This window comes from Dendrobates tinctorius, unplaced genomic scaffold, assembly GCF_039654945.1.
Source record: "Dendrobates tinctorius isolate UK_male_01 unplaced genomic scaffold, ASM3965494v1 ptg000107l, whole genome shotgun sequence".
NCBI lineage: Eukaryota > Metazoa > Chordata > Amphibia > Anura > Dendrobatidae > Dendrobates > Dendrobates tinctorius.
Genome location: NW_027361775.1, coordinates 28,299,316 through 28,325,022, shown reverse-complemented (window position 1 = coordinate 28,325,022; position 25,707 = coordinate 28,299,316). Strand labels below are relative to the sequence as shown.

Sequence of the window (25,707 nt, the reverse complement as noted above, 5' to 3'; positions counted from 1 at the left end):
TTCGTGTGCCCTGGGCCAAAGAGTGTCAGTGCGCCCTTTTAACACATACCACAATTCGTAATGCTCCGATATGGCACAGAAATATAGGTATAGTACAATGAAAAATACTTCACTGCTTATATGACATGACTGATATCTATATTAAATTTTACAATAGCTCAAAAAACGGACAGTATATTACTCCATACAGTATTATGGCCACCACCTAGTGCGCTATGCAGAATAATGAGCCCCATATATTTCTCCATACAGAATAATTGGTCCCATATAATGTTCCATACAGTATATGATGAGCTCCACATAATACTACAGTATATGATGGTCCCCATGGACGATGCTCCAGTGTGTTAAGGGCCCAAATAATGCTCCACATATAATGGGCTCCTTTTCTAATGCTCCAGTATATAATGTGCCCCGTAAATGCTGCTCCAGTGTCTGATGTCCCCCATTTGGAATGCTCCAGTATATGATGGGCCAAATGGATGATGCTCCAGTGTTTGATGGGCCCCATATATCATTCTCCGGTGTATATTGCTCCCCAAAAAATGCTCCCAACATTTAAAAAAAATTAAATACCTCTCCTCGCTGGGCTCTGCTCTACTCTGGACTCCTCAGCATTGCCATTTTAAAGCTCTCTGCACTTGTACTGTTTCGGTAGAGGGTAGAGATGAGCGACTTTGCCTTTTTTAGGGTCGAGTCGGGTTTCATGAAACCCGACTTTCGCAAAAGTCTGGTCGAACGAAATCAGCCGACTATAGTGAAAAGTCGGAGGCCGACTGAAACACGAAACCCAATGCAAGTCAATGGGGAAGCAAAGTTGGCAGGGAGTGGAGGACAGTAAACACACCTACAGTGCCCATTTCAATGCCAAAAACATCAATTCTTATTACTGAAGTTTGTCAACCTTAATTTACTTCATAATAATAGTTACGCATTGAAAACTGGGGGTTATTTGACTAAAGTTGTGGGGGGGTTGAGCTGGCTCCATGTTTTTGTGTGCCCTGGGCCAAAGAGTGTCAGTGCGCCCCTTTAACACATACCACAACTCATGATGCACTGATATGGCACAGAAATATAAGTATAGTACAATGACAAATACTTCACTGCTTACATGACATGACTGATCTATTTTAAATTGTACAATAGCTCGAAAAAAAGGACAGTATATTACTCAATACAGTATTATGGCCACAACATTGTACGCCATACAGAATAACGAGCCCCATATATTTCTCCATACAGACTAATTAGTCACATATAATGTTCCATACAGTATATGATGAGCTCCACATAATACTACAATATATGATGGTCCCCATGGACGATGCTGCAGTGTGTTATGGGCCCAAATAATGCTCCATATATAATGGGCCCCATTTGTAATGCTCCAGTGTATAATATGCCCCATAGATGCTGCTCCAGTGTCTGATTTGCCCCATTTAGAATGCTCCAATATATGATGGGCCCCATGGATGATGCTCCATTCTCTTATGGGCCCAAATAATGCTCCATATATAATGGGCACCATTTGTAATGCTCCAGTGTATAATGTGCCCCATAGATGCTGCTCCAGTGTCTGATCTGCCCCATTTAGAATGCTCCAGTATATGATGGGCCCCATGGATGATGCTCCAGTGTCTTATGGGCCCAAAAAATGCTCCATATATAATGGGCCCCATTTGTAATGCTCCAGTGTATAATGTGCCCCATAGATGCTGCTCCAGTGTCTGATCTGCCCCATTTAGAATGCTCCAGTATATGATGGGCCCCATGGATGATGACCCAGTGTCTAGGGGCCAAATAATGCTCCTTATATAATGGGCCCCATTTGTAATGCTCCAGTGTATAATGTGCCCCATAGATGCTGCTCCAGTGTCTGATCTGCCCCATTTAGAATGCTCCAGTATATGATGGGCCCCATGGGTGATGCTCGAGTGTCTTATGGGCCCAAATAATGCTCCATATATAATGGGCTCCATTTCTAATGCTCCAGTGTATAATGGGCCCTGTAAATGCTGCTCCAGTGTCTGATGTCCCCCATCTGGAATGCTCCAGTATATGATGGGCCTCATGGATGATGGTCCAGTGTATGATGGGCCCTAATAATGCTCCATATATGATGGGCTCCATTTCTAAAGCTCCAGTGTATAATGAGCCCCGTAAACGCTGCTCCAGTGTCTGATGTCCCCCATTTGGAATGCTCCAGTATATGATGGGCCCCATTTTTAATTAACCCAGGCATGGTATGTGAAAAGAGCTCCATGGAGTAATCTGAAGTGTGTGCAGCCGCATCCTTCACTTTTGGTGTGGGTGAAGGACACATGGAAAGGGGTTGCTCCTGACCAGAAGCCGGCACTGACGACTCAGTGCTTGCATTTTTTTAAACTTCAGAAGAGGAGGCGATAGAGCTGGAAGCTGTTTCAGCAATGTAAGGAAAAAACAGATCCTGATGCTCTGGCTTTAAAAGCAGTCTACCTACTCCCAGAAAAGGGAGCCTTACAGGCCTTCCAGAGCTACACCATGACGCAGGCTCAACACCTCCTGCCTTAGCTGCTATTGTGTTTTTGGCACTACCAGCAGATGCACCAACACCACCATCAGTACCAGGTGGCCCCCCATGCCCACGTCCGCATCTTCTTCCACCATACTTATGTTTGGGAAAATGCACCAAAAATACCAGCAGAGAGATGGTACTGTATGAGGAGCGTGCAGCTGTGTAAGGTGTATTAAAAAAAATAAATCTACGTATATATTTTGTAAGTCACAGACGCTCTCCCAGTATGTCTTTGACCGTAATCCAACAAGCAGATATACAGAACTGTATCAGAAGTGTACAGCTGTATGCGTTTTTTGTGTAACTAACAATCTCCGTATATGTATTTACGGAGTGTCACACACACACGCTGACTCTGTATAGATGTGACTGTAATGCGAACGGCAGATATACAATACTGTTTGAGAATCGGACAGCTCTATACGGTGTCTATATGGAAAATTGTCAATCTCCGTCTATTTGTATACGTAGTGACACACGCTGTCTCTGTCTAGTTTTGACCGTCATCAAACAGAAAATATACAAAACTGTTTGAAAAGCAGACAGCTCTCTAAGGTGTAGGTCTGGAAAAATGGAAAATCTCCTCGGCTTGTTTTTCTAGAGTCACACACAGATAGCTTGTATTTGTCCGTGATACCAGCCGGTACACGGTAGTGTGTGAGGAGCGTACACCGCTATACGGTGTCTGTATGGAAATTTGTCAATCTCCGTCTATTTGTATACGGAGTGACACATGCTGTCTCTGTCTAGTTTTGACCGTTATCAAACAGCAGATATACAAAACTGTTTGAAAAGCGGACAGCTCTATAAGGTGTAGGTCTGGAAAAATGGAAAATCTCATCGGCTTGTTTTCCAGAGTCACACCCAGATAGCTGCTATTTGTCCGTCATACCAGCAGGTACACGGTAGTGTGTGAGGCGCATACACCACTATACAGTGTGTGAAAAAAAGAACGCTCGGTAACTCACCAGAACAAAATAATAAAAGTTGGAGTGCTTTGAAAAAAGCAGTTTGAACAGCAGTGTGCACACCGCAATGCAGCTATCAGGTAGCCTTAAAAGGCAGCCTAATCACCACCAGCGATGCTGCACACAATAAAAATCCTCCCCTTTTACTGCACACTAACTGTACAGTGAAAAGCGCTATCAGCAGAAGCAATTTTTTTTCTTCTTCCCCGCTTAATGCTCTCCCTATTCAGAATCAGCAGCAGCAACTCTCCCTATTCTAAGATCGGCAGAAGTAAGATGGCGGTCGGCAGTCATGGCCTTTTATGCCCACTGTGATGCCACTCAAGGCCAGCCAATCACTTCAGTGCCCTTCTCTAAGATGGTGGTGGCCGCTGCCCATGTCATCTCGTTGCCCACAGTGTGCATCCTCCTTCATTGTCTGAGAAAAGGCGCTGGAAGCATTATTTGAAACGCAACTTTGGCGCTCGGCTCGGCGACCTCATGGCCGACCTCACGCTATGGTCGGGTTTCGATTGGCGAAACCCGACTTTAGCTAAAGTTGGCTTTTTTTAATTTGACCAACCCGTTTCACTCAAGTCTAGTAGAGGGCATACAGATGTGATGTCATCACGCTTTGTAACCTGAATGTCACTGTCAGGAAAGGCGGAAGACGTCACGGCGGTGGAGAAGGGAGAGGTAAGTATTGCAAGTGCTGTGGCCCTGAGCAAGCATGGGGGCCCACTCGTGGGCGAAGGCACTGGCACAGGACCCCTCATAGTACGATGGTATGTCTGACGGCGAGTGGGCCCTCACACCGGCAGAGACACTTTTGTGCCACAGCCGTCGCCCACGAGTAGGAACCCCCACCTGCTCAGCGAGCCAGCACTTTCATCTGCACCTTCCTCTGTGTCATCGTGTAAGGTGGTATAGTATGCGGGAAGGGGCACCTGAGTTTCATCAGTGTCACATTCTGGCTCTGCAGAGTGCGAGGGGATTGTAGTGCTGTGGGTCAATGTACCAGCAGAATCATCTAGCAGTGGCTGTGCATCAGTGCACTCAATCTCCAATTCATGTGGGACTGGGGAATTCAGAATTTCACTTGATAACACAGGCATAGCCTGTGAAAAGAGCTCCATGGAGTAATCTGAAGTGTGGGCTGCCGCATCCTTCACTTTTAGTGGGGGTGAAGGAGAAAAGGAAAGGGGTGGTTCCTGACCAGAAGCCTGGACTGACGACTCAGTGCTTGCATTTTTTTAAACTTCAGAAGAGGCTTTTTCGGCAATGTAAGGCAAAACCAGTTCCTGATGCTCCGGCTTTAAAAGCAGTTTACCTACTCCCAGAAAAGGGAGCCTTAAAGGCCTCCTTGTGCCACACGATGACGCAGGCTCAACACCTCCTGCCTTAGCTGCTATTGTGTTTTTGGCAATACCAGCAGATGCACCACCATCACCATCAGTACCAACTGGCCCCCCCACACCCACGTCCGCAGCCTCTTCCACCATATGTAATAATTTTTGTGAAAATGGACTAAAAATACCAGCAGATATATGGTACTGTTTCAGAAGCGGACAGCTTTATACAGTCTAGAGATAATTGTAAATCTCCGTATATATTTCAGGAGTCAGACACAGATGGTCACAGGCTCAGTATGGATTACACAATAATATAAAAATTTGCAAAAGGATACAGTATCACTAGATTCAAGATATATATATAGTATAGTTTAAACATACTGAATCTCCGTATACATTTCAGGAGGCAAACACAGATACTCTCAGGCCCAGTATGGATCCGACAACAATCTAGAAAGTTGAGAAAGGGTTCTATGGCGCCCCTGAGGGTACGGTCGCCACAGAGGTACTGCACCTCATCCAAAGGTGTGGTATCCCACCCTCAGGTAAGGAGGGATCACCACTCAGGACTCCTAACCCTGCACTCAACACACACACATGTTAGTCAGTGCTTTCTGGGTGTACCCGGCGGGAGGATGGCCTCATCCCAGACTGACAAGGAAAGGTTGTTGGGGGTTAGTGTGGAAGGTAGGTATAGTGGGAGGAACTTAGGTAGGGAAGTGATTGTGGGCAACCAATCAGAGAGAGCAAGCTGACAGTTGAAGGGTGGAACTAGTCTGAGGTAAATGGATCTTTCTTAGAGAGTTGTCAGTCGGTGACAGGACAGAGTAAGAGCAGGATTGCTGTGAGAGGGCTGAGGGTCAGAGAAGAGAGAAAAATCTTGTCCAAGCTCCTAGACTGGAAGGAAGGGGTCCTTGGAGCACAGGAAGTGCAATAAGCCACCTGTGAAGCCCGTTTCTGGAGAAGGAAGGACCAGGCCTCATTGGGGAAGGTGGCTCCTGAAGGTAGTGGAGAAATACAGGGCTCAGCTCAAAAGACGGAGGCTGTGGTAACTTTAAGTGCCTCAGTCGAAGCCGCATTCAATACTCAAAAAGGCAGCAGTTAGAATAAAGGACCCCGAAGCCTGACCCACGTCGCCCGGTGTGATCCGTGGCTGCCGGCTTGGGACACTGTTTGCGAAGGTCCACAGCAGGAAGGAAGGGAGAGATCAGCACAGAGACACAGCCTAGAAAGGATACACAAGGAGGAGTCTTGAACAGGTGTTCCTGATCTACCTCTGAGTTTGCCGGACCCCTCCCTCAGATGACACAGTACCAATCGGGTCATCTTGTGCACAAAACTTTTGAGGTAAAACTCAGAAACTGCACCCAACTGCGTCCTTGGTGGCTTTTACAACTCGCCTGCTACACACGCTACACTCACCATCACCTTTAATGGCTCACAAACACCATCTCAACTGCCCTGGGATACAGCTCTGCCCATGGAGAGCTTCATCATCTTGTCTGCTTTAACACCAGCACAGAGGATCTGCAATGCAGCATCGGCTACCCTTGCCGAGTACTACGGGTGGCATCATGATTCCTTTTCCAAATTAATTATCATACCATCTTTCCCCTCATCTGAACTGTCATCTTCTTTATTGGACACCCAGGGCCACGGACCGGGTCCCAATCACTACCGTGACATACTTCCCCCTTAAAAGAGCCTGAAAGGCCCGGTACTGAGTAACCCCCGGCCCTGCGTGGCGTTTCATTTTAACACCAGATAACAGGGATATATTGTATAGTTTCAACATTATAAATCTACATATATATTTGAGGAGGCAGACACAGACGCTGTCATGGCCAGTATGGATTCGACAACAATCTAAAAAGTTGAAAAAGGGTACAGTATCACCAGATCCAAGGTATATATAGTATAGTTTCAAACGTTCAAAATCTCCGTATTTATTTCAGGAGGCAGACACAGACACTTTGAGGCCCAGTATGGATTACACAACAATATAAAAAGCAGTAAAAGGGGAATGGATCCCAAGCGTACTGCTGCATACAGTGTTGGGGTCATTTGGCGATCTACTTATGTATTTCAAGAGTAATACACAGCCTCTCACAGGCTCAGTATGGATTACATCCGAATATAAAAATGAGAAAAAGGGAAATGTATTCGAAACGTACACCAGTGTACAGTTTTGGAGTACTTTGAAATCTTCGTTTATACTTCAGTGTCAGTCTGCCAGTCCAGACTCTCTGCTAGAGGAAGGTAGATGGATAAAAGTACAGACGTAAAGTCGAGTGAGTTTAGATGTTTTTGAACTTGTAATCACGGGAAAACCACCCGGGAGAATTCGCAGAGGCGATGCTGACCCTCAATAACTTTAACTGTGGATACAGCTAAAACTAGTGTTGAGCATTCCGATACCGCAAGTATCGGGTATCGGCCGATACTTGCTGTATCGGAATTCCGATACCGACTTCCGATATTTTTTCAATATCGGAATTCGGCATCGGAATCGGAAGTTCAGTTGATTGACGGCCTGACGTCATCATGATGCGCGGTGTGTGCGCATCATGATGCGCCGTCATTTCGGGCCTTCCGGGGGTCTCTGCCGGCCTGCCGGGGGGCTGTGCCGGCCTGCCGGGGGGCTGTGTGGACTGCCCGGGGTCTGTACCGGCCTGCCGGGGGGCTGTGCCGGCCTGCCGGTGGTCTGTGCACCCTGTGGGGGTCTGTACCGGCCTGCCGGGGGGCTGTGCCGGCCTGCCGGGGGGCTGTGCTGATGTCCGGGGGTCTGTGCAAGCATCGTCCGATGGGACTACAAGTCCCATCGGGCGATGCCTGCTACCATGACAGTGATTGACACATTAGCCAATGATGGGACAGTAGTAGTCCCATCATCCGGCTAATGTGTTAAATGTTAAAAAAAAAAAAAAAAAAAAAAAAAAAAAATACTACATACATACTACATGCATGCTACATACATGCTACATGCATGCTACATACATGCTACATACATACTACATACATGCTACATACATACTGCATGCTACATACATACTACATACATACTACATGCATGCTACATACATACTACATATATACTACATACATACTACATACATGCTACATACATACTGCATGCTACATACATACTACATACATACTACATGCATGCTACATACATACTACATGCATGCTACATACATACTACATACATACTACATACATACTGCATGCTACATACATACTACATACATACTACATACATACTACATGCATGCTACATACATACTACATATATACTACATGCATGCTACATACATACTACATGCTACATACATACTACATATATACTACATACATACTACATACATGCTACATACATACTGCATGCTACATACATACTACATACATACTACATACATACTACATGCATGCTACATACATACTACATATATACTACATGCATGCTACATACATGCTACATACATACTGCATGCTACATACATACTACATACATACTACATGCATGCTACATACATACTACATGCATGCTACATACATACTACATACATACTACATACATACTGCATGCTACATACATACTACATACATACTACATACATACTACATGCATGCTACATACATACTACATATATACTACATGCATGCTACATACATACTACATGCTACATACATACTACATATATACTACATACATACTACATACATGCTACATACATACTGCATGCTACATACATACTACATACATACTACATACATACTACATGCATGCTACATACATACTACATGCATGCTACATACATACTACATGCATGCTACATGCATGCTACATACATACTACATGCTACATACATACCACATATATACTACATACATACAATACATTCATACAATACATACATAGACATACAGTACATATAACATAGAGTAACATACTTACCAATACTTGTCACATTGTTCCCCGAAGCCATTGTCTTTTCCGGGATAAATATTAACATAACAAACCACAAAAATACTCACCCACGATCCGAAGCAGTCCACGAGTGTGTCCCACGACGATCTTGGGTAGAGAACTGCAGCATCAGATGATGCTGCCGTTCTCTACGGGCTGCAGGAATCCAATGACGGAAGGTAGGTATCCTTCCGCACTGTATTCCTCCGCCACTTAAAAAAAAAAAAGTCCCTAGTCTCACTTTATGCCATTGCTGTGTGGGAATTTCCCACACAGCAATGGCATAAAGTGAGACTAGGGACTTTTTTTTTTTTAAGTGGCGGAGGAATACAGTGCGGAAGGATACCTACCTTCCGTCATTGGATTCCTGCAGCCCGTAGAGAACGGCAGCATCATCTGATGCTGCAGTTCTCTACCCAAGATCGTCGTGGGACACACTCGTGGACTGCTTCGGATCGTGGGTGAGTATTTTTGTGGTTTGTTATGTTAATATTTATCCCGGAAAAGACAATGGCTTCGGGGAGCAATGTGACAAGTATTGGTAAGTATGTTACTCTATGTTATATGTACTGTATGTCTATGTATGTATTGTATGAATGTATTGTATGTATGTAGTATATATGTGGTATGTATGTAGCATGTAGTATGTATGTAGCATGCATGTAGTATGTATGTAGCATGCATGTAGTATATATGTAGTATGTATGTAGCATGCATGTAGCATGCATGTAGTATGTATGTAGTATGTATGTAGTATATATGTAGTATGTATGTAGCATGTATGTAGTATGTATGTAGCATGCATGTAGCATGCAGTGTGTATGTAGCATGCATGTAGTATATATGTAGTATGTATGTAGCATGTAGTATGTAGCATGCATGTAGTATATATGTAGTATGTAGCATGTAGTATGTATGTAGCATGCATGTAGTATATATGTGTTATGTATGTAGCATGTAGCATGCATGTAGCATGCATGTAGTATGTATGTAGTATATATGTGGTATGTATGTAGCATGCAGTATGTATGTAGCATGCATGTAGTATATATGTAGTATGTATGTTGCATGTAGTATTTATGTAGTATGAATGTAGCATGTATGTAGTATGTAGTATGAATGTAGCATGTATGTAGTATGCATGTTGTATGTATGTAGCATGTAATTTTTTTTTTTTTTTTTACATTTAACACATTAGCCGGATGATGGGACTACTACTGTCCCATCATTGGCTAATGTGTCAATCACTGTCATGGTAGCAGGCATCGCCCGATGGGACTTGTAGTCCCATCGGACGATGCCTGCACAGACCCCCGGAGCCTGCACAGACCACCGGCAGGCCGGCACAGACCACCGGAGCCTGCACAGACCCCCTGGCAGGCCGGCACAGCCCCCCGAAAGGCCCGTACAGACCCCAGAGAGGCTGTACAAGGGCAGGAAAGGGTTTTTCTTATTCCGATACCGGAAGTCCCATAGACTTGAATGGGACTTCCGGTATCGGAATCGGCGATACCGATACTTTTTTTAAAGATCGGCCGATACCATCCGATACGATACTTTGAAGTATCGGACGGTATCGCTCAACTCTAGCTAAAACGCAAATTAGTGAAGAAAGGGTTGCTGTATCGCAGTTGCGTTGATCCCATCACCATAACTCGTTTCCATCAAATTGTGATCACAGGGAGAGCTGTAGACATGGTCCTTACTGCCTATCATGATCTGTCTGGTCACTTTGGAGTGCAAAACACAAAAGCCACAGGCCGTAGGGGATTCTATTGGATTGCCATGAGAGGACACATTGAAAAATGGTGGCAGGAATGTCACACGTCTGTGACTATGAAAAATGTGAAAGGTGATCATAAAGCACCATTGCATCCGATTGGGAGTTGACGTCCATTACAAATGGTAGCCTTTGGTAATCTGAAGGTAGAGGCCAGCAGGACAGGACATAGCTACATCTTAACCATCATTGATCAGTACACCAAATTTGTAGTGGCCGTCCCTGTGACGGATTTAACTGGGCAGACTACACAGCGGTGGAGCAGGGAGAGGTAAGTATTGCAAGTGCTGTGTCCCTGAGCAAGCAAGGGGGACCCACTCGTGGGCGCCGGTACTGGCACAGGGCCCCTCATAGTATGCCAGTGTGTCTGACGGCGAGTGGGCCCCCCCACCATCAGAGACAGTTTATTGTACTATGAGAGGCCTTGTGCCAGTGCCGTCGCCCAAGGGTTGGGCCACACACCTGTTCAGGGCAAAAGCACTTGCCCGGGTGCGGCAGGTGTTGACCCCGGGCCTGGGGTGGGCGGGCAGCCCATTTCGAGTGGTTTAAAAAATAGCATATGTTGATGTGTAGGCTGGACTTTCAGCTGCTGCAAATGGAGGAATTGGAGAAGTCAGAGGAAGAGGAGGACAAAAACGAGCCTTTTTTCTGGCAACCTATGTGTTATCAGGGGAGGGTGGGACAAAATCTTTTGAAATCCATGCATGGTTCATTTTAATGAAGGTTAGATCATCAACATTTTGGGTCGACAGACGGTCCTTTTTTCTGTCAGGATTGATCCAGCAGCACTGAAGACTCTTTCAGATAGCACACTACCAGCAGGGCAAGCGAGCTCCTGTAAGGCATATTGTGCCAATTCAGGCCATGTGTCCAGTTTTGAGGCCCAGTAATCAAAGGGGAGTGACCTGTGAGGGAAAGCCTCAATATGGGAGAAGTAGTTTGTAACCATTGTTGACAACTGCTGTCTCCTGTCACTTGCAATCAATTCTGTATTAGCTGTCGTGTGCGCGGTACTTGAGAAATTAGACCACAACATGGTCAGGAAACCCCTGTCTCTAACACCAGTTCGGCTGTGTGCACCATGAACACCTCTTCCATTTTGCCCACTACGGCTCGTGGGAGAACCAGCTCCGCTGCTGTGTGCTGGGAATGCCTCAAACAACCTGTTGACCAGAGTTGCTTGTTTGTTAGCCAATATTAGCTCTAGGTTCTCCTGTGGGCATGATGTTGTGTAATTTGCCTTTATAGCGTGGATTGAAGATGCTGGCCAACCAGTAGTCAACTCATCATCCCTCATCATTTTGGCAATGCGAGAGTCCCTTTATAGGATCCACAAGGCATAGTCACATATGTGGGCCAATGTTCCAGGTGTCAATGCTGCACTGCCAGTGGTGGGTGGAGGAGCACTTTCTGGCAAATCCACATTGCTCCAGTCACGCACAAACCCTGTACCTAACCTTGGCATGCCGACATAATCTGTTGCCCCCTGAGAAGCATCCTCCTCCCCAAAATAATCATCCCCCTCATCCTCCTCCTTATCTTCCTCTTCTTCCTCCACCTCGTCCACGACACTTCCCTGACCAGACAATGGCTGACTGTCATCAAGGTTTCCCTCCTCCTCCTCCTGTTGCTCCTCAGCTGCAGACGCCTGATCCTTGATGTGCGTCAAAGTTTGCATGAGCAGACGCATAAGTGGTATGCTCATGCTTATGATGGCGTTGTCTGCGCTTACTGCTGTGTGCATTCCTCAAAACACTGAAGGACTTTACAGAGGTCTTTCAGTTTTGACCACTGCACACCCGACAATTCCATGTCTGCCCTCAAACTGCCTGCCTGTGTATCCTCCCACAAATGCATTACAGCCTGCCTCTGTTCGCACAGCCTCTCAACCATGTGCATGGTGGAGTTCCATCTTGTAGCAACATCTATGATTAGGCGGTGCTTGGGGAGGTTGAGTGATCGCTGCAGCTTCTGCGTACGACTGGAGTGGACGGTTGAACGGCGGATGTGTGAGCACAGTCTTCGCACCTTATGGAGCAGGGCTGTTAACTCCGGATAATTATTTAGGAAGCACTGCACCATCAGGTTCAAGGTGTGAGCCAGGTAAGGTATGTGTGTGAGTTTTGAAAGGGCTATGGATGCCACAAAATTCCACCCATTATCACTGACTACCTTGCCTGGCTCAAGATGTAGACTGCCCAGCCATGACTCAGTTTGTCAATGCAAGTAGTCGGCCAGTACCTCCGCGGTGTGTCTACTGTTGCCCAAAGACATCATTTTTAAAACAGCCTGCTGCCGCTTACCACTAGCTGTTCGATAGTGGGACACCTCGTGTGCAACACTGACAAATGTGGATGGAGTGCTCGTGCAACTGCGCTCTGTCGACGAGCTTTTGCTTCTGGAGGAGGAGGAGGAGGGTCGAACACCTACACCCAACTGTTTCCTATATTGTGGGCTAGGCAGCACTGTTCCACCGCCGCTGTCCCCTGTGGAGCCTGCATCCACCACATTAACCCAGTGCGCAGTGATGGACACGTAACGGCTCTGGCCATGCCTACTGGTCCATGCATCTGTTGTGACATGCACCTTTCCACTCACTGATTGTTTTAGTGCATGGACAATGCAGTCTTTCACATGCCGGTGGAGGGTAGGGATGCCTTTTCGAGAAAAGTGCCGACTGGGTAGGTCATAGCGTGGGACAGCAAATGGCAATGAGCTCGGAAAGCTTCGCTTTCTACCAAACGGAAGGGCATCATCTCTAATGAGATCAGTTTGGCAATGTAGGCGTTCAAAGCCAATGAGAGGATGAGTGCTTTCTTGTCCTACTCAGAGTGTCTGGTAGGGTGAGCTGGACTTGAGAGCTGCTTATGGGGGAACTAGCACTGGACATGACGGACTGAGAAGGGGTTGGTGATGGTGAGGGTGTTGATGGCCTAGATTCAGTGTTTCCCCGCGAAAATATTGTCTTTGCATGACTGGTTTGGCCTAGCGACAACACCTCAACATTTCTTGATGGTGGTGTGCTTAGCAGTGGCCTTACAGTGGGGGAAGCGATGGAGCGTTGCCGGCTTACTTGAGTCGGAACAGGTGCACATGTGCTACCTGAGCTTTTGTAGTCCGTCCATGCTTGCAAGTGCATGTTGGTTAAATGTCTAATCATGCAACTGATATTCAAATTTCTTAGATTTTTCCCTCTGCTAAAGGTCCTTCGGCACTTCTTACAGATAACCTTTGCATCATCAGTAGGATTTTGTTAAAAAAAGTGCCACACTGCACTCTTCCTACTATGGTACAAATTTTCAGGGCTTGCACGCTGTGCTAACTTTACCATCTGGCCAAGCTGTCCTCCAACTCTTAGTTGGCCAAGTTTTTTGACAGCTACGGGCCTGCCGGATAACCACTGCTGCGATGACGATGCCTGCTGCGGATCCTTCTCCTGTTCTGACCTATTGTCACCAGCACTCTCTGCCCCCATGGATGCCAATCCGGGTCAACAACTGGGTCATCCATGACCTCATCTTCAATGTCATCTTCAATGTCATCTGCACCTTCCTCTGTACCTTCCTCTGTGTCACCGTGTAAGGTGGTATAGTATGCGGGAAGAGGCACCTGAGTTTCATCAGGGTCTGATTCGGGCTCAGTAGACTGCGAGGGCAATGTAGTGCTGTGGGTGAATGTACCAGCAGATTCGTCTAGCAGTGGTTGTGCATCAGTGCACTCCATGTCAAATTCATCTTGGACTGGGGAATTCAGGATTTGACTTGATAACCCAGGAATGGTATGTGAAAAGAGCTCCATGGAGTAATCTGAAGTGTGTGCTGCAGCATCCTTCACTTTTGGTGTGGGTGAAGGACACAACGAAAGGTGTTGTTCCTGACCAGAAGCCTGCACTGATGACTCTGTGCTTGCAGTTTTTGTAACTTTAGAAGAGGAGGCAATAGAGTTGGAGGCTGTTTTGTCAATGTAAGCCAAAACCTGTTCCTGATGCTCCGGCTTTAAAAGCGGTTTACCTACTCCCAGAAAAGGGAACCTTAAAGGTCTTCTTGTGCCAGACGATGACACAGGCTCAACACCTCCTGCCTTAGCTGCTATTGTGCTTTTGCCAGAACCAGTCAATGCACCACCACCACTATCAGTACCAGCTGCGCCCCCCGCCCATGTCCGCGGCCTCTTCCACCAGACTTCCTCATGTTTGGGAAAATGTACCAAAAATACCAGCAGAGAAATGGTACTGTATGAGTAGCGTACAGCTGTGTAAGGTGTATGTAAGAAGTGAAATCTCCGTATATATTTTGTGAGTCACAGACGCTCACCCAGTATGTATTTCACCGTAATCCAACAAGCAGATATACGGTACTATATCAGAGGTGTACAGCTGTATACGTTGTAGTGAAACTGTCAATTTCCATATATGTATTTACAAAATGTCACACACACTGACTCTGTGTAGATGCGACAGTAAGAAGAACACCAGATATCCGATACTGTTTGACAATTGGACTGTTCAATATGATGTATAAAGAAATGGAAATGTTCGTATATGTATTTAGGAAGTGTCATACACACACGCTGACTCTGTGTAGATGTGACAGTAAGAAGAACACCAGATATCCAATAGTGTTTGACAATCGGACTGCTCAATACGGTGTATAAAGAAATGGAAATGTCCGTATATGTATTTATGGAGTGTCACACACACACACACACACACACTGACTCTGTGTAGTTGTGACAGTAATAAGAACACCAGATATCCGATACTGTTTGACAATCGGACTGCACAATGCAGTGTATAAAGAAATGTAAATGTCCGTATATGTATTTTTGGAGTGTCACACACACATGCTGACTCTGTGTAGATGTGACAGTAATAAGAACACCAGATATCCGATACTGTTTGACAATCGGACTGCTCAATACGGTGTATAAAGCAATGGAAATGTCCGTATATGTATTTATGGAGTGTCACACACACACGCTGACTCTATGTAGATGTGACAGTAATAAGAACACCAGATATCCGATATTGTTTGACAATCGGACTGCTCAATACGGTGTATAAAGAAATCGAAATGTCCAAATATGTATTTATGGAATGTCACACACACACGCTGACTCTGTGGAGATGTGACCATAATAAAAACACCAGCTATCCGATACTGTTTGAGAATCGGACACCTCTATACATTGTATGTATGGAAAAATGTTAATCTCCGTGTATTTTTTTATGGAGTCACACATATATAGCATGTATTTGTCCGTGATACCAGCTGGTACACGGTAGTGTGTGAGGAGCGTACACCTCTATACGGTGTGTGAAAAAATTTACGCTCAGTATCTACTGTGCAGAAAAAAAGGAATAAAAAAATTTTTGCTTTTAAAAAAGCACTCTGCACAGCAGTGTGCAAACAGCAATGCAGCTATCAGGGAGCCTTATAAGGCAGCCTAATAACCAACAGAGCTGCTGCACACAAATATATCTTCCCCTGTCACTGCACACTATACAGTTGTGTTTGGCAGTGACATTTGCTATCAGCACAAGCAATTTTTTTTACTTTTTCCCTGCCTAAACACTCTCCCTATTGAGAACGATCAGCAGCAACCTCTCCCTATGCTAAGATCGGCAGAAGTAAGATGGCGGTCGGCGGTCACGGCCTTTTATAGGCACTGTGACGCCACATAAAGCCAGCCAATGATTTGCATGCCCTTCTCTAACATGGTGGGGGCCGCTGCCAACGTAATCGCGTTGCCCACAGTGTGCGTCCTTCATGACTGGCTGAAAATAGGCGCTGGAAGGATTGTGGGAAACGTGACTTTGGCGCTCAAGTCGGCGACTTCATGGCCGACCTCACGCTATGCTCGGGTTTCGATCGGCGAAACCCTGACTTTAGCAAAAGTCGGCGGATTCTTAATTTGGCCGACCCATTTTGCTCAACTCTACTAATAATAATAAGCTCAGAACTTTTTCTTAACTCTACATTTCGTCATCATCTCTGTTATGGCTCATGCAGAATACCGAGAAAATTAGATGAATGCGATCCGTCATTTTGACAGATAGCACTCCTCCCTATGTTCTTCAATGACACTGTGCACATGTCCGAATTTTTCCTCGAACCAAAGGGTCCAAGGAAAGAATTCCGGCATGTGTGATTTGCCTCCTATAAAGCCCACTCAGCCACACTCAAGTCTTCGGGTCTGTGAAAAAACAGTCCGCACTTGGATGATATCTTAGTGCAGTCCAAATTTCACGGACAGACTGAATGGAGAAGATGGAAAAATATTCAGAATTGAGAGTCCTCAGTGGTTGTTACCTTTTAATGGCTAACTGAAAAGATGGTAACAAATTTCATATATATCTTTCCTGGAGAAGATGGAGAAACTTTTTTCTTCTATTTTCCACAGCTGAAAACATTGGATCACACTCTAATCAAACTCTGATCAGAGTGTGATTAGCATAATCGGACCAATTTTATAGGATGAGAGAAAAACAGTCTTGTGACTCTAGTCTAAGATTTATTCAAGACAATTTCTACATCTCTATTCCTGGTAGAAAAAACAGAAGCAGGAGAGGAGGTTCCTCTACTCCTTTAAACTGAGTGGTCATTAATTGAAGGGGAAGTGATGACATCTTCGCTTTGCTTGCTGGGACACATGCTGTGTTGCCACACTTTCCAGGACCTGGAATTAGATGAAGTGTTTATTATTTTTTATTTTGTGAATCAGTACCTGTAGGTGAAACAGGGACATTCTACTGGGTGGTGGGGACTACTGTGGGGTTATCATACCGTCTAGAATCAAACTGCGTGTAGGGCTTTGGGGGTATCTAACTTTGTGTGGAGGGCTGTGGGGGGTATCCTTCTTTGGGTGGAAGGCTAATTGGGGGAATCATCCTGTATGTCCGGCAGTGGGGGTTATTCTACTTTGTGCAGAGAGCAGGGAGGGCATCATATTGTGCTTGAGAGGGCTGTGAGGGCATCATAATGTGTGTGGAGAATGGTGCTGGCCATCACACTATGTATATGAAGCAGTGGGGGGATCATACTATGTGTGAGGGGCTTTCAGGGTATCATACTGTGTATTATAGGCTGTAGTGACATCATAATGTCTGAGAGGGGATGTGAGGACCATTATACTTATTGGGGAGCAATCATACTGTATAGGGGATTCTGGAGGCATCATAATGCGTGTAGGGTAAAGTGGGGGCATTATATCATGTGTGTGGATCATTATACTGTGTGGGAGTCTGTGGGGTCATCATAAGGTTTAGGAGAACTGTGGAGAATCTTACTGCCTAAGGTTTGTGAGGGGCAACATACTATGTGGGGGGTCATCAATTATGTGTGTGGAAGGCATCAGACTGTGGGGGGGGCTGTCGGGGCCATCAGACTGTGAGGAGTCATTATATTGTGGGTGATAGGAATTTGAGAGCAACAAGGGGATATTACACTATCACCCCTGTAGTCTACTAAAAGACTAAGGCCGGGGTTACACTTGTGAGAAACTCACATGAGTCTCGCATCTCAATACCCGGTACTGCCGCCGGCACTTGGACCGGAGTGTGCAGCTCCATGTATTTCTATGCAGCTGAGCGCTCCGGTCCCGACTGCCAGCGGCAGTGCCGGGTATTGAGATGTGAGACTCGTGCAAGTTTCGCTCAATTGTAATCCCTGCCTAAGAGTGGGGAATAAAAACTCACTCTCTTTGTTGTAGTTTATTCCATCACCCTATATTGACTTTCCATCCCTACTGTTTTCTTGTCTATGGAGAGCATGGCAAAAAGTATTCCAAGACTTTCGAAGCTAATTTCATATTTTTTAATGCATCCCATACAGTATAGATGTTTATAGAAACTGATATGTATTAGTTTGCAAAGGGATCATCTTTTTTTCTGACAGTTTGACTTTGTCATATGGAAAGCAGTGTACCGTCGCTGTCCTTGATTGATAGAACTTCCAGGGATTATGTGACCCTGCAGCATGTCCAGGTGATGTTTGTATCCCTCTGGATGCGGCTCTGGACTGTCTCACATTGACAGCTTATGGCTGTTGTCCCCTTTTAACTGTAGGTTTTTTTTTTGTCTGATAATACCCTTATTAGGAAGTTTGCTCTGTGCTTGTGCGTTTTGATGTATACCTCCTATATACTTGCAATAACCTGTAGACAAACATCTGAGGGGGGGGGAATGAACCCTTCTTTCTTCAAGAGGACAGGCTATTATTGGGATTTTATGAGCTGTGATAATTTAGAGAATTGGTAACCGCGTACAGAACAAAATTCTGCACACAACAGGCGAGAGGGAAATAATATTTATCTTTTCATGGCAGGGCCAGGATATTTTAGCAGACAATGTAGCTTTTTATATGTGCAGCCTGCTTATATTAGCAGCTTCTTTAAAAACACTTAGAATTAAACAAAAATAATGTCATTCTCTTTCGGTTTTTGTTTTCCAATACATTAAACGATACACGGCAATAAATGTGCTCCACTGTATAGCAACAGAATAATAAACCCTTTATTATCTTTATTATTCAGTGCTGGACCGCAGCCAGAACACAGAATGCCATTCATTACGTATAAATAGCATTTGCCCCTTAAAAAGTATACAATGTATAATGTTTCTATATGCTATTAAGATATTTCTTTGGTACTATATTTTGGTTTAATAGATCCTGGATTTCTAAAAGCAGAAAATGACTAATGGCAGCCATGACAATAACGATAGCCATTGTCATACTCTGAATGACGTAAATCTGTGTTGTTATACTGAGTCCATCATAAAGAAGCAATCGTAAGAAATTTTTTTATTCCTTAAACCTGTTAAAATGTGTAAGTGCAATAAAATACTTTCCGATCGCCATATTCCATTGGTTCCCGGCTCTACTCCGGTCCTCGTCTCACTCACGTGACTTCTATTTTGACTTGCTGGATCACACTAGGTTCTTTGTGTGAATCAGAAGTCGCTTTTACAATGGAGCATCACAAGGCTCAATAGACTTACATTATAAGGGTTTGCTCACATCTGCGTGTAAATCCAGTGAATATAATGCGAGAAAAAAAATCACATTGCACTTGCACCAATGTTATTCAATGAGGCAGTGTTCATCTACAAAAACTCAGAATGTTGCTTATGGCTGCGTAAAATGGTCGAGACTCACAGATAGATACATAGATAGCAGCATGGTGGCTCAGTAGTACTTTATTATATATTGTAGTCCATTTTCTAGCCTCCTACTATAATTGTAACACCACTAAAAATCTAGTTACCTCTACCAGGATTCAACATCATATTTAATGGTGTTCAAGACTGTAATACCTGTTTCATCGTTTCCTTGCCAACGTATGGTGCCTGCTGTTCTTTGGCTTTCAGCCACTTCTCACCTTTATATCCCCTTGAGGCTATGGGCCCACGTAGCGTTTTAAAACGCACAATGAAAACCGGACTCCTTCCCAGAAATTGCGCTGTTTTTTCCGTGCGATTTCACCACACTGGAATACAGAGGACCCTGTGGATTATTTATTTTTGGTAATAAATGGTTAAAAGAGGGTTATTGTCAGGGAGTGCTTTTCAGAATTAATGGACTTTTCTGTGTGTGTTCTTATTTCTTTTGACTACAGTGTTAGTAATGGGGGTGTCTAACAGATGCCTCTCCGTTACTAACCCCTAGGCTTGATGTCAGCAAACATTACACAGCTGACATCATACCCCAAACCTTTACCCCAATTTCCTCTGCACCAGGGCAAGCGGGAAGATCCGAGGCTAGGTGTCAGAATTGGCGCTATTTCTGGGGCAGCTAAGGGCTAGTATTACAAGAATGAGAACAGGACTGAAGCGGTGCTGGAAATTGGGGAAGATGGCGATCCGTGAGTATATTACAGTACTTACACTACATTACATACACAGTTAGACTGGCTTTAGGGAATGAAAAATGTCTTGGGGTTACAACTTGAAGGCTATCTAATGCAGTACTGAATGTGAAGAGAATGTGCATATTCAATACTTGAGCTACTACAATGAGCTTTGACATCTTAGTTGCTTGTCAGTGCAGAGCACAGCAAATTACAAAGTCATCTTCTGTGTTCTGCATAGGCACTGGCATCAGCAACTAAGATGACAAAGTAACCATTGCCACACTTGTAACGGGGTCTACCCAAGCTGGGGTACCTCTTGCAGTACCACCCCGTGTTTTCGGAGGTTCGCTCTGCGTTGGCTGGAGTCTGAATGAATGACGCAGGCTGGAATTCCTTGGTTACATGCGCGCATATAAAAGATCACTGCTTCTCCACGTAGTTCCAGTCTGACAACACTTTACTCACAGGACACAGAATATATCACACAGATACAGAGGGCAGGCCAATAGAAAAGCGGCAGGCCAGACATGCATTACAAAAGCCACAGGTGGCCGGAGCCTGCCGATGTTTACTGTGGGAATTACAAAGGTGGGGGGAGGGCGGACACTGATGTATTAGGGACATGCATCTCACATAGAACCTATTATACATACATATAACTGCACAACATATTCTGGGTGCTGAGTGTTCTGTAACACATAACACGGCTCCCCTTTTCAGCGACGCGATCGGCATACACAGTCTGATCCTCAACGGATCGGTTTGGGGATGACCGAAGTTTATGAGGTTGGTACAAGTTCCGTTTGTCGACTTAGTCCATCGGCGTTACCGTTTTGCTTGCCGGGTCTGTGGTGGATGGTGAAGTCCAGAGGTTGTAGGGCTAAACTCCAACGCAGCAATCTGGCGTTGTCTCCAGAGACCCAATTAAGCCAGACTAGGGGATTATGGTCCTTTAGGAGGGAAAACTGTCGTCCATACAAATATGGTTGCAGCTTCTTGAGTGCCCATACTACCGCCAGGCACTCCTTCTCGATGGCCGCATAGCTTACTTCACGGGGCAGTAGTTTCCGACTCAGGTAAGCTACTGGGTGTTCTTGGCCGTCCGGCCCGACTTGGCTCAGTACTGCCCCCAATCCAAACATAGAAGCGTCTGTGTGAACCTGGAAACTGTACCCCGCAGTCAGACACGATTCGCTGAGGAAGCCTGTGTAATCTGAAAATCTGTTGAATGAAGATTCTGGCCAATTCGGAGGCTGTGGGCAAGCCGGGTAACGGGACAAAATGGGCCATTTTGGAAAACCGATCGACTACTACCAGAACAGTCGTGCATCCAGAAGAGCGGGGTAAGTCGGTAACAAAATCCATGGCGATGTGTTGACAGGGAGCTTCGGGAACAGGCAATGGCTGAAGGAGACCGGAGGACAAACTTCTAGGTACCTTGTTCCTGGCGAAAATTGAGCAGGAGGCCACAAAGTCTAACACATCCTGGCATAGAGAAGGCCACCAGTAATAATGGGAAACCAGCGCAAGGGTCTTCTTGATGCCAACATGCCCAGCGATCTTGGAGGAGTGGCCCCAGCATAGTACTTCTTCCCTTTTGTCTTGCGGAACGAGGGTCTTGCCAGGCGGCACGGAACAAAGATTCAAAGGAGCTACCGTGATAAACCGGGCAGGATCGATCACATGCGACGGAGCCTCCTCCACTTCGGGTGACTGCAGGGACCGGGAAAGAGCATCTGCTTTGGTATTCTTGTCACCGGGTCGGAAGTGGAGCTCGAAGTCGAAGCGAGAGAAAAACAATGACCACCTGGCTTGTCTGGAGTTGAGTCTTTGAACTGACTGGAGGTAGGCCAAGTTTTTGTGGTCAGTGAAGATAACACCACTCTTCCAGCACCATCTTTATGGCCAGCAACTCTCGATCCCCTATCATGTAGTCACATTCTGCGGGTGAGAATGACTTGGAGAAGAACCCGCAAGGGAGCCAAGCGCCCGGTGGACATCTTTTGGGAAAGAATCACCCCAGCCCCAGTAGAAGATGCGTCTACCTCCAAGACGAAGGGCTTGCCGACCTCTGGACGATGCAAAACCGGAGCCGTGGCAAAGGCCCACTTCAGGGCGAGGAATGCGTCTTCAGCTTCCGAGGGCCAGATTTTCAGTCTTGCTTCCTTCCGCGTAAGAGCAAAAATAGGCTTGGTTAAAGCAGAGAAATGCAGAACGAATTGCCTATAGTAATTTGCGAAGCCCAAGAACCGTTGAATGGTTTTTACTCCAACAGATCGTGGCCATTTGAGCACTGCGGACAATTTCTCTGGGTCCATTCGCAACCCCGAGTCCGTGATAATATACCCCAAGAAGGGTAGGGAGGTCTGCTCAAACAGGCATTTTTCTAACTTGGCATAAAGTTAATTCTCCCACAGGCGTTGCTAAACCAGGCGAACACTCCTCCTGTGAGAGGACAGGTCTGGTGAAAAGATGAGGATGTCATCTAAATACACCACGAGGCACGAGTAAAGAAGATCCTGGAAGACGTCGTTAACAAATTCTTGGAAGACCACTGAGGCGCTACAAAGTCCAAAGGGCATGCAAAATATTCATAATGGCCATCCCGCGTGTTGAAGTCGGTCTTCCACTCATCACCGGCACGTATTCAGACCAAATTGTAGGCCCCCCATAGATCCAGTTGGGTAAAGATCCGGGCAGAGTGACTGTGGTGACGCGGACAGGTAATGGCTTGCCATCCACTGAGGTAATCACACGCGGCTCTTCAAGGGTGAAGACAGGAATCCAAAACTTGTCCACCTCTTCCATCCGAATGAAGTTGCCTGCCACACCCGAGTCCACGCACATACGCCTCCACAGATCTACGCTCCTGACCTAGGAGAATTAAAGCTGAGATAGTAAGGGGTAGAGAGGGAACAGAGTCACCAAGTGAGGCCTCTCTTACCTGGCCTAGGCGGAGGAGTTTCCCGGCCTCTCAGGACAGAAACGCAGGAAGTGGTTGGTTCCACCACAATAGAGGCATAATCCTTGCTCCATCCTTTCCCTGCGCCGCCGCTCCAATAGCATAACGTGATCCACCTGCATGGGCTCCGAGGCAGAACTACTGGCAGGCTTGAACGAACGAGGACTGGGGGCTGGGTGGAACCTAGACGGGCCTCTCTCCCTCACTGTCTCGTGGGAGCGTTCCTGGAACCGCAAGTCAATACGAGTAGCCAGGGATATAAGATCTTCTGGTGTCCCGACCAGCAAGCTCGTCCTTGATTTTCCCCGAAAGCCCCCTCCAAAAAGCCCCTACCAAATCATTATTCCACCCCAGCTATGAGGCCAGGGTCCGGAAGTGAATAGCGTACTGTCCCACGGTAAGAGTTCCCTGTCGGAGATTGAAAAGGGACTCTGTGGTACTGTCCCCCACAGGGGGTTCACCCATGCCAAGGCCTCCCCCTTCGAGATGGGACACGATAAATGCCACCTTAGCCCTATTAGACGGGTATTGCTGGGGAAACAGCTCGAAATGTTGGCGGCACTGGTTAAGAAACCCCCGGCACAAAAGCCATAATCCGGGTTTGGTTCTCCCGCAAAAAGAGTAGTTCTTTTTGGGTGGCTGCCGAGGCAACAGCGGGGTCCATGGCCTGATTATGCTGTAAGGAGTAGCAAGAGTGGACCCTCTGGGTCACGGTACCGGGATCCCTGGGGCGAGCTGGCCAGGTGGTGCCGACCCTAATACAGGGACCGTTAGGAGCAGGCCCGAAGGAGTCGAATACCGTGACAGCTGATACCAAGAGGGGCGGCTCAGGTGCGGGTGAGACAAACAAGGCAGAGGGTCAGGAGCGACTGGAGTCAGGAGTGACTGGAGTCAGGAGTGACCGGAGTCAGGAGTGACCGGAGTCAGGAGTGACCGGAGTCAGGAGTGACCGGAGTCAGGAGCGACAGGAGTCAGGAGGAACCGGAGTCAGGAGCGACAGGAGTCAGGAACGACAGGAGTCAGGAGCGACTGGAGTCAGGAGTGACCGGAGTCAGGAGCGACTGGAGACAGGAGAGACCAGACGGGGCCAGAGTACCGTACGGAAGGCACACAATAGTCAGGCGCCTCCATGAGGGAGGAGCCGCCTGATATACCCAGTGCTGGAGCTTGATTGGTAACCGCTCCACAGGGAAGGTGCAGAAGGGGATAAGAGAGGAGAAGAGCGCGCGCCCGTGGCCTAAGGCGCATGCCCGGGACACGAGCAGAGGAGGAGGAGGAAGCCCCATGCAGCGCTGCAGGACGGGAGACTGGGAGCGCCACGCGCCGGCTGGAGTGGTGAGTGGGGAGTCAGGGGGGAGACCCAGGGAGCAAGCAGAGCGGGACCCAGCAAGACAGGTGACACCGGCCCCTACCTGACAGGCGGCGCTGGTACCGACCTGACAGGCGGCGCTGGCGTGACACTAATGAACACTCCTAATCTATTCTATTGCTTATCTCTATGGTGCCCCCCTCTATTCTAATTCCCCTATGGTGCTATACCATCTATGATCCTATCCAAGCCCTAATCTTATGCACAATACATAACAAATGCATCACATTACAGTACACACGCAATATTAAAACATTAATGGACGACAAGGTGCCACATGTAATATGTGAACAGATTGCAGGGGAGAGGAGGTATGTGAGGGTCTCCGCCACCTCCTTACAGATGATCGTGTACTTACTTTGAAAATCCATATCAATATTTTTTTAGGTTTTCCCACCTGTTATTGGTTCCAATTTATTAAGACTCATGTTTCTTAGAATAGGCATGTTGGAATACGAGGCATCAAAATCATTAAGAGGTTTATACCAGCTCTACATTGCGCCCGATTTTTGTGACTATTCAGTGTTTTACGCCACGCAAATACTTTGCTGGGTCAGCCTGTTTAAGCCCAGAACTAGCTTATAAAATGTCAATTTTAATATTAAAACTAGCTTATAAAATGTCAATTTTATTATTAAAGATTAATTGTACAGCCATTTTAACATGGATTTATTTGCAAAGTAAGTACATCAGCCGGAGCAGGCGTCAGGCATCTATTTAATCATGTTTTTATTTTAAGCTACTCAATTATTCACTAGTTGTGAACATTGAACTTTTACACTGTAAAACATTTAAAAGGATTGTCCAGTGAAAATAAGTAATCACTTATCCATAGGATAGTTGACAACTTATGGTTTGGCACCAATTGGCAGAACAGAGCATTTTGATCACTGTTTGAATGTAGCGGCAGTGTGCATGCCAGAC

At 46.1% G+C, this 25,707-nt stretch overlaps 1 protein-coding gene across 2 annotated transcripts in view; it reads left to right on the top strand.

Annotated features, from left to right (window-relative positions):
- NMUR1 (neuromedin U receptor 1) overlaps positions 1-25,707 on the top strand; it is a 245,406-nt gene that overhangs the window by 213,870 nt on the left and 5,829 nt on the right. The gene's annotated exons all lie outside the window — the stretch shown is intronic.